General features: G+C 43.1%; 1 long non-coding RNA gene across 1 annotated transcript; it reads left to right on the top strand.

Moving 5' to 3' along the window:
- Nucleotides 1–2,112: 2,112 nt before the first annotated feature.
- On the top strand, nucleotides 2,113–3,744 carry LOC311311104. The gene is made up of 5 exons (XR_014630534.1): nucleotides 2,113–2,251; nucleotides 2,557–2,669; nucleotides 3,204–3,305; nucleotides 3,444–3,556; nucleotides 3,684–3,744. It is a non-coding gene; the product is annotated as an uncharacterized lncRNA (long non-coding RNA).
- Nucleotides 3,745–10,546: the final 6,802 nt, after the last annotated feature.

Genomic DNA, 10,546 nt, shown 5'->3' with positions numbered 1-10,546 from the left:
TTAGAAGGATGTTCACCGTGTGTGTGTGTGTGTGTGTGTGTGTGTGTGTGTGTGTATGTGTGTGTGTGATCCATCCATCCAACAGGATGACCTGGGGGGCCACAGGAGCCTGGTTATTAGTGGGCCACCTTACTGAATGGATGCTCTCTTCGACCCCTGCAGCGCCCGGTCCCAGCATGGCAGACTTCTCTCTTCAGTGGTGTCAGGACCCTGCCTGCAAGGGGATCAGGACAAAAGTCTGTGCACCGAAGGTGGAGTTCCTGAATGATGTATCTCTGAATTCCCACATAGGGAAGGGAGGATAAGGGCCCCATTTCATCTCCTTGTGACTACAGCTGATCCAGGTCATATACAGTATGACAATGGTGCTATCACCACAGATCGGTGTACAGCCGCAAAACCTCTGTGTAGACACAAAAGGCTCCCATGCAGATCCCTCGGTTCGTTTCTGCAGGCTAGTTTACAACCATGAAGGAGCACCACATCCAGCCAGGTGTGGCGGTGGTGGGCGGCAAAATCAACGTGCTGGCAGGGTGAGAAGGGCTGCTGGGAATGGGCTGATGTACTGTTGATGGTTATTTGGCTATATAGCTTTGAAGTTATCGGACACTCCATTTGGTGTGCAGGTAATTGGATCTCTCTGAATGGTATGATATTTCAATGTCAAACCCACAATACTGAAAGCATACCCTTTGACCTCCTCAGATCCATGTGCGGTGTACAACCCTAAAACCTGTGTGTATGGGTATGAAGCGGGTGTGCTGAAAATATTGGTAATGTGATTTGTATTTTTCAATGAGGTGTGCAACCCTAAAACCTCTGTCCTGTGGACAGAAGTGGCTCCTATGTAGATCCCTCGGTTCGCGGTGCATCTGGCTCAAGGCAACGAAGGGGATGTCTCATATCCCTGGCAAGCAGAGTCTCCAACGGCAAGTTCTGGTATTCTCATAGTTCACAGAATGTACACTATATTGACACAAGTTGGGACACCTACACATTACACCTACAGGTGCCTTTATGACATCCCATTCTAAATTCATAGACAATAGTATGGACACAAAGCAAGGTCCATAAAGGCTTGGTTAGGTGAGGTTGGTGCAGAAGAACTTGACTGGCCCGTTCAGAGCCCTGACTTCAACCCCATCGAACACCTTTGGGATGAACTAGAATGGAGATTGCGAGCTAGGCCCTCTCGTTCAACATCAGTGTCTGACGTCACAAATGCTCTTCTGGATGAATGGGCAAAAATTCCCACAGACGCACTTTAAAAAGAGTGGAAGCTGTTATAGCTGCAAAGGGGGGACCAACTCCATATTAATGCTTATGAATTCAGAATGGGATGTCATAAAATCTCCTGTAGGTGTAATGTCTAGGTGGCCCCAATACCTTCGTCCATATAGTGTATTTGATTGTCATATGTTTTGGGCCCAGACATTAAGATGTCATATGGTTTGTAACTAGATACTTAACAGAAGAATGTTAACTAGCTAGTTATGGCACCTACTTCTCTTCAAGGGAAACGATGACAGTTCACTGTGTCAGTGCCTTATATACCTTTTCATCAAGCAAACTTGACTTTCATTGGACGCTTCACTCTGGATCAAACATTTTAAAATATTAAAATCGTAATATTTTTTTTGTTTATTTACTATTACTATACTTAATATATATATACTACGTTATCACCACAGATCGGTGTACAGTCGTAAAACCTCTGCAGACACAAAAGGCTCCCATGCAGATCCCTCGGTTCGGTTCCGCAGGTGGTTCCTTTTCATTTATTTTCTCTTCTGCTTCCTCTCCTCTTCACTATTTTCACTCTGTATTGCTCTACTTCTCCAGTAGTGTTGTTTTCGCCTGCTGCCTTTTGCAACGTGACTGAATCGTCAAGATACAAGATCAGTTTATTAGCCAGGTATATGGTTTACACATACCAGGAATTTGTCATCTCTCAAACACAACCTGTGCTTCTCTCTTAGTGACTGACTTGCAATTCACAGCTCTTTTCATTCACTCTCCCTCTAATAGCTGGTGTATTCATGTTTGATAGTGTATCTACATGATGAGTATGTTCTAACTTTGTGTGTGTCTGTCTGTCTGTCTGTCTACACAGGCTGTCAGACTGTTTGGATAAGAAAGCAGAGACCAATGAGCTCAGGGAGAAGGACATGAAGCTGACAACATCCGCTTTCAGGCGCTTGGCTCTGCCCACCAGCTGGACCAGCTCAGAGAGTCCATGAACCGCATGCAGGTAACTCCACACACACAGTCTCAACTACACAGGTAAGCCAGGACAGCAAATGGGGGAGAGGTGAGACAGACCTTGAGGTCGAACCTGTGACTCTCAGCCTCCTTCTGTTACTCAAGCCTGTCCTATAGCTCAAGCGTAGAGGAGGAGGAGAGAGGACTGCTGCATGAACTAACAGCCTGCTGTCAGGCCTCTGCCTATCAGAGTTTGATGATTGAGACTGTCACTCTGAGAAAGTGAGTAGCAGAGGGACAGAGAAGCAGAGCGTTACTCTTTATACCTTACTCTGCAACTGCTGTGCTTTACAGACTCAGAAGAAGAGCTGGACAGTGCATGGCCCTTCAGCTACAGGGCAGGAATGGTCAAGCCATGGAAGAGTCGGAAGAGGAAGATGAAGAGGATGATGACGACGACGACGAGGGTGAGTTCAGAAAGCGACCCAAAATCTTTAATAATAAATGTATACCTGCACATTATGAGGGGGAGGACCCGTATGCACACACACACACACACACACACACACACACACACACACACACACACACACACACACACACACACACACACACACACACACACACACACTCTTCTTGAAGGGTGGCTGTGTAGTCTGTGAAGGAGGAGCTGTGGACCCGTCACCCCAAAGAGACACACCTCCCACTCTGTATGTTATATATGCTATATGATGCGTTTATGTTTTGCTGTGATTATAGCAATATGTGAAATTCAGCACTTAACGGCTTACTGCTGCTGCGTGAATATCCCACACACCGCCACACTAGTGTGTGTGTGTGTTTATAATGCAGGTTAAATGCCTAGATTAACCTCTTTCTTTCTTTCTTTCTTTCTTTCTTTCTTTCTTTCTTTCTTTCTTTCTTTCTTTCTTTCTTTCTTTCTTTCTTTCTTTCTTTCTTTCTTTCTTTCTTTCTTTCTTTCTTTCTCTGTCTCTCTGAAGGCTCATCTGTTCGTGTTGCAGCTTGTCTATAGGCTGTTAGTGAGACCTGTTCTACCGGGTTTGATTAAAAAGAGACTGCTGATTTCTGATCACTGTATCAGAGTGAGTGAGTCATGCTGGCACACACACACAAACAAGGTGTGAGCCGAGGTGATATGAGATAGGTGTACAAGCTTGGTGGTCTTCTCTCTCTCTCTCTCTCTCTCTCTCTCTCTCTCTCTCTCTCTCTCTCTCTCTCAGGACTGAATGGTGAGGATGGTTTGGAAGAGACGGCCATCAAAGTCCCTGAAATGTCCAAATCACATTCAGACATGCAGCTGCTGAGACAAGGGCATGACTGCAGATACATACAGGTGAGAACAGTGAAATGTAAAAATACACATACATGTAAAGGCGCACAACCCACATTCACTCATACACAGAACAAGTCACACTTCTTCCTTTAATGCCCGCTCTTTCTCTCTCCCTCTTCACCTGCAGTATTTTGATCTGGAGTCTTACTGTACCTGCAGCTGAACTGAGAGAGGGATCTGAAGATGCCCTGTGTGCATGTAGGTCCTGGCTGGCATATCCTCATTACGTCCATGATGGTCTGATCTGCATGTCTGACTCTCGATTCATCACAGTAATCCTGGGCTCACACTACAGGATTTTAAAAATCAATTTCTAAATCGGGTTGCATTACACAAGGAAATCTTAACAGATATTCTTCTTGTGAATCTCAAACATGCACCCACCACAAGATTTGTGAATAAGGCATATAATCACACATCTGGGTCTGTGAGCCGATCGGGAGGTTTAAGATTTGGCCTATAAACCCCTCACATTTCACAAGATAATCTGTGTCGAACATCAGTAATGACCAACGTTCCAGACCAGATTTCTCCTCCGATTGTCGGGAGTGGTGAATCGGGGATGAATCAGCCCAAATATCCTGTAGTATGAGCTTGGCATACGACAGCCTTATTAGAGTGTCTGGAAGGGGTTGTCTTTGTGTTAGTGTGTGTGTTTTGTATGTCTGTGTGTTTGTGTTCTTATTTAAAAATATTTTTCTGTCTCTCACCTTCCTCCCTCCCTCCAGTCTATGAGGAGGTCTCCATAGACCCAGTGTGTGGCTGAAGGCTGGTCCCGGTCAAACCAGACCTGCACATAAGGGAGGAAGCAGACCGGCCGGTGCTACAGTCAGCTCCAGTCACATGGTCCTGTCTTACGCCATGGAGATGATTGCGGCCCTGGGCTGTGTGTGTGCCAGTGCGCATTAAAGTTACAAACCTATTGAGACTTGTGTTTGAGTTGTCTTTGGCATTATTCAGCTGTGATGTCCTCTCCAAGTACAGTAGCCTAGTTTGATTTTGACACATTTTCCCCCTGCACTGCTGCTGTACTTTTCTGCTGCTAAAACACCCAATTTCCCCACACAGGATTCCTATCTATCTATATGTTCTCATTTGTTAATGGCAAAAACGTTTTGGGAGAGAATAAAGATGTGAGTTTTCAAAATCACTTTACACTAAGCATTTCAAGACCAGGATCTTCACCGTCTGAATCCATCTCATGCAGGGTTTGCAATAGCCTGAGGTCAATATTGCCTGTGCATAATGGTGTATTTGCACCATGCTATACTGGAGTTATATGTACATATTGTGCACAATGCACACTTTCATATGCTGTGCACCATTCACCATAACGGAGAACGGAAGACATCAAGTTCGATATACATATCCAGGTGTCTACTGCTGCAACAGTTGAATATAAAATGTGGACTAACCTTGGCCGTGTCCGAAATGCATACTACCTGCTACATGCTATATAGTAGGCACTATATAGTAGGCATACTACATACTATATAGTACCTACTGTTCCACAAAACGCGTGTAGTATGCGAGAAAATACAGCATGCTACTCGAGTCATCCAGCGGAAGTGACGGGATACGATACTGTTTACTCCCGCGAAGCTGTGGTACAATTATCCGGTGTTTTCTGTGATCATTTTGTGTATTATCCACAAAAATGTAGCCTTTTCCTGGCATGGGATGTGCGGCTGCTGCTGCTGCCGCCAGGAGAAGTCGTGTTAACGCTGCAAGGAGAAGAGCCGTCATGAGATCTTCTCGACATGCTTGTAGTTGAGGTAAATATTGAACGTTAGCTTGCTAGCTACGCTAGTTAGCTAGGTTAGTTGATAGCCCCGCATGTGCTGGCTTGGGGCTAGCTATACTGTTACATTTGTACCAGGGATGTTATATTAAATAGATTCTGAGAGGCAGGTAAGCAAAACAATAAAACTCAACTCATTTTAAAGAGGTGGGTAAACTGAGTTTACCTGGGTTTACTCATCACTACACGCCTGCTTTGTAATGTTACATTTTAGCTCTACAGATAATGACATCTATCTATTATCATATTGTAAAGACAAGTATATGCCATACGCACAAATGAGTTAAAGTTTGCCCTAATAATATTCCCCCTGAAGGCTCACATGGAAGACAGAGGTCCTCACCAAGTCAACCTCCACGTCCCTGCTGAGGACCTATTTTGACGGCGCGGACATAAGGAGGGACTTCAGATTGTCAAAATCGACACAGAGGAACCTTGGTGATGGTTAGGAGGATGGGGCAAGACCATGGAGGTACTAATAATAGCAATAATAATAATAATTCATTGCATTTAGAGCTTTTCTCAGTACTCACCCTTTACAATGGTCTTGTCATTCACACACAGGTGCTAGTCTTTTGAGGTAACATTACATCAGTCATTTAGCAGACACTTTTGTCCAGCATTACCTTAGTCATTTATTTAGCAGACACTTTTGTGTCTGCTAAGCGACTTACAGTAGGCCTAATTGCATTTAACCATTTAAAGGTTGAAGACCTTGATGGTGGCCATGGTCCTGCTGCTGCAGATCATCCCAACCCTGGAGATGGCCTCAGAAAGTGTCTCGCAGCGGCAGCATCAGCACCAGCACAAGCTGCCTGGATCGCAGCTCTTGGTGAGCACGACTACCCCCATCCTGCCATAAGTAGTCAGTCTATCAGTTCATGAGTGTGCTTTGCCTTGTTCCTTATAGACAGCCTTGAGGCTTTAAACACCGATCAGTTGGTTATAGGCAGCCTTGAGGCATTTGTTTAAATGTATTTGTATTTAAATGTATGTGTAACACTGTTCATAGTAATCAGTTTAAGTATTTTTGGGGGAGACAACAGATCAGCGTTCTCCTGTCAGTACCTTTTGCAAGGAAAGCTAATGATCTGACCAAATATAAACAAGTCAAAAGTATATTTGAAGACCATTGTGTAATAAAAATATCCGAGAAATGTTTATGGTTGTGTTTCTTCCATTATACATGTAAAGGTTACTTCTTGATGTATTAACATTTCAACAAAGTGTAATATCTACACATCAGACACATTGTCTTGATATGTCTACAGGTCATGTACAGTAACTTGGAAGGTCTTAACACAACAAGCAGAGCGCTTTGGACATGTAACTCCCTTATCAAGTAGTCGTTAGTCGGACACATTAAACAGTGAAGCTTTCATAACCGTCTCTGAATAATTCCAATGAAGCATTGTGAACCAACATGTGTGTTCCGTCTTTTATGCCTAATTGCAAACTACAATGTCCATTAGGAATGTTCTTTTACTCTAATGACTGGTTTTAGGTATAGTGACATTTGTTCTTTGACTGGGAAGACATTAAAAGGAATGACACACAAACACCAATTATATTCAAGAAAATACATTTAATAAAAAATAACAAAAACAATAATGGAACAAGATAAAAGTTTTTTTTGACTGAGGCTTCTAGAAGCAACATCAGCCGGTCCTCCCTCTCCTTAAACAACCCCCTTTCCTCCCTCCACTCAGCCTTCATCTCTGCCTTCTCTCTCCCCCATTCAACATCAGCCGGTCCTCCCTCTGGAGGACGGCCAACTCTTCCCTGTTTACGGGGAAGAGAAACACCACGCTGAAAGGCTTGGAGTAAGTTAACTAACGTATGCATTGTTGTTCAGAAGCAATCCAGCGGTCTGTTTACTTTGGATATTGATTTATGTAGGACCTACATCTTAGAAGCTGGGCTGCAGGGGACGACGGAGACAGCCTGGATAAAGCACGCAGAGAACCTTGTAGCCATGTACAAGGTGATTTTGATCTACAGGCTACATGATAGCAAATATATTGATAGGGACTCACAGTTTGTATGACACTAGAAAACTTATCTAACCTCATAGGACCTAAAGAGCCCCAGAACTGGGGTCAGCACAGAGGGAGGGGAGGCCACAGCCGCTTCGTGGAAGTGGTACGGGGTCTTGGAAGAGGCGATGGGGGCCACCCATGCGGTTACACCGTAAACAGGGAGGAGTTGACCGTCCTCCAGAGGATCATCGACCCTGGTGTGGTCGTTGGTCCCTGTAATACATCCAGAAGTATTATGGGAGAATGAATACTAATATATTAATATATGATATATGAACAGTTGAACTCGTTTAAATCATGGAATGAACAGACAATTGTTTAAACAACTTCAAGTAACGTTAGGCTCGGTGGCTTAGGTTAGCCATTTAACAACTCATCACAATTTCGACATTTCTTGCACATTTCTTAAGCGATCATGGTCATATTACATGGAAATGTTAGTCTGTTTCTCTCGATTCTAGCTATAGAAACATCTAAGATTTGACATGAATACGTTTTGAGCAAGAGCCGTCTGAACACCTGTAACGTTAGTAGCCTTTTAACGTTAGCTGGGCTAGCTAGCTAACGTAATGTCCACCACAGAGATCAATGCAAGCAGCTAGCTATCATGATGTTCTTTTTCGAAATGTCCTTTCTACCCCACCTATATACACAAAACTGCATTTGTAGCTCTGTGTCGTTATAACTAAGATATCTGTCAGAAAAAATAATTTTTTCATCGACAAATTAAGTCAATACTTACATTTGAAAACTCCCGCTGCGGTCCCGGTGACCTCTTCGTTCGCCATCTTTTTTTATTTTTCTCACAGCCCAGTGACGTATCACGTCTCGACTTCCGGAACAGTATGCTCTGGACTATGCTACATTTTCGGCCATTTTTTCACCGATTTCGCCTACTATATAGTACCTACTATATAGTAGGCGAAATACAGTATGCACAGTTTTGATGCAGCATGCTGCATCTCGCCTACTATATAGCAAGTAGTATGCAATTCGGACACGGCCCTTGTTCAGACCAGATTTGAATGAAGTACTGAGACCCGCGTGTGCACGCTGTGTTGTCAAGCTGCCCTGGCAACAGCTCATTCCGTCACCTTTAAATCGAAGGTAAGTTGACGTTAGCAATGTCAAGACAGTTGGCTAGCTAATATATCATAGCTAAACCATGTCAATGTTATTACTATGCAAAGTATTACTAAAATACAGTTAACGCACTTTTTCCAGTTAATTCTGCTTAATTTAAAATGTTTTTGTCGACCAGTGTTTGAACGCTAGCTAGTAATGCTAAAGCAAATGATAGCACTAATGTTAGCTAGCGAGCTGTAGGGTGAATGAGAATATTTAAGTCCAACATTTGATGTTTATTGACATAGCGACAGGTTTAACAAGAATAAATCACGAAATGTTATTGTAAACCTCCATATTCATGAAGCAAGAGACGTTGGCGAACACCTAAATTGGACAGGATTAGCTAGCTTGATAATCTTGGCACCGTCAGTTTGCTCTGTTAGCTAGTTAACGGTCTAGCCTCCTGAATGAGGCCCAAACTCAAACTGCTGTTTGGTATGCACGTTGAATTTATCCTAGCTATTTGGGATTAGTGTGACCTGTGTGTGTGTGTGTGTGTGTGTGTGTGTGTGTGTGTGCGTGCATGCATGTGTGAGACAGTGTGGGTCGATACACGTGCAGTCCTATATGCATGCACATTAGGGCTAAACTATGAAGTTTATTATAGCTTCCCATAGAACCACAATGAACATAAAGGCTAGCGCCTCTTCGTGGACAGAATAAAACACTACCTAATTATAAAATAAGATATTCATGGATTAGATTTGGCATTTCAATGTACTAATCGTACTAACTGGTGTACTTTTTTGTTCCCTCTTTTCTTTTTCTCCATAGATTTGATAGTGACTCAGGTAAGTCAACCATTGTGTGAGATATATTTTGATTATATAGTTGTGGGTAGGACCTGGAGAGTGGTGATGTGATGTCGTCATTTTGGAAATGATTTTTCTAGATGGCTTTAATGATGTGTTTTAACTTTTAACTGCAGTCTGGAAGTTTCTGTTAAACACATAATGACATCAGACTTCACCAGTTTATTGATCTAATGTCTAGTAATTTATATAGCCTTACACTTTGAAAACCTCTGGGCTACATATTGTGTATTTACTAATTGTTAATCTCTCTTCACAGAGAAACTTGTTGGTTCAACTTGTTGGATAGTCTACCCTTATCAGTAAGTCACACTGCACTCATTACTATTACCATCTGAGATGGGAGGGTGGGGGGCATGCTTTAAACCAATCACAATCGTCTAGGGTGGAGCTAAGCCCTGGATGCAATGACAGTTGTCAGCTCAATGCAGACAATAGACCATGCTTGAAATATAACAATTCTTCCATAAGAAGTAGACAAACATGTAGGAACGTCCCTATTACCCCTTGGCCCCAATGTGTCCATCAAAAATCAAGAAATGAACGTCGGACGCAGGCATCGAACACCACGCCGCTGTCATTAATTACAATGGATTCATTTCTTTAGCGTCTGATAGTTGATGATTGATGCAGACGCCAAGCTGTCAGACAGCAAGTTTTGTAAACATATTCTTTCTATCGCCTGTCCTTAAAATCATCTACCGAAAGAACCAAGCAGGCCTGCAGTGGTGGCCGCTGATCGCCAATGACATGGCTCATCTTCAAGACCTACATCTGTTGAGTTAGACTATGTCCAACTCAACCCTGTAATAATAATAAGAGACTAGTCTGACTCGCCGGATGTAGTGTTCATCTTCAAGACCTACATCTGTTGAGTTAGACTATGTCCAACTCAACCCTGTAATAATAATAAGAGACTAGTCTGACTCGCCGGATGTAGGGTTCATCTTCAAGACCTACATCTGTTGAGTTAGATTATGTCCAACTCAACCCTGTAATAATAATAAGAGACTAGTCTGACTCACCGGATGTAGATTTTGGATATAATTATTATCGGGAGATTCTCCTTGCACCAATCATCCAGAGTCCTTCCCTTCTGCTGCGTGTTACTGTTTTCAACCGTCGTTGCATCTGGGGCTTAGCTACGCCCTAACAATTGTGATTGAGTGGTTTAAAGAAAGTGTTTTTCCCCAGACAGTGTCCAGCCAGA

The sequence above is a fragment of the Borostomias antarcticus genome (assembly GCF_949987555.1).
Source record: "Borostomias antarcticus genome assembly, chromosome: 7".
Classification (NCBI taxonomy): Eukaryota; Metazoa; Chordata; class Actinopteri; order Stomiiformes; family Stomiidae; genus Borostomias; species Borostomias antarcticus.
The sequence above is the reverse complement of the archived record's forward strand: the minus strand, read 5'-3'. Positions and strand labels throughout refer to the sequence as shown.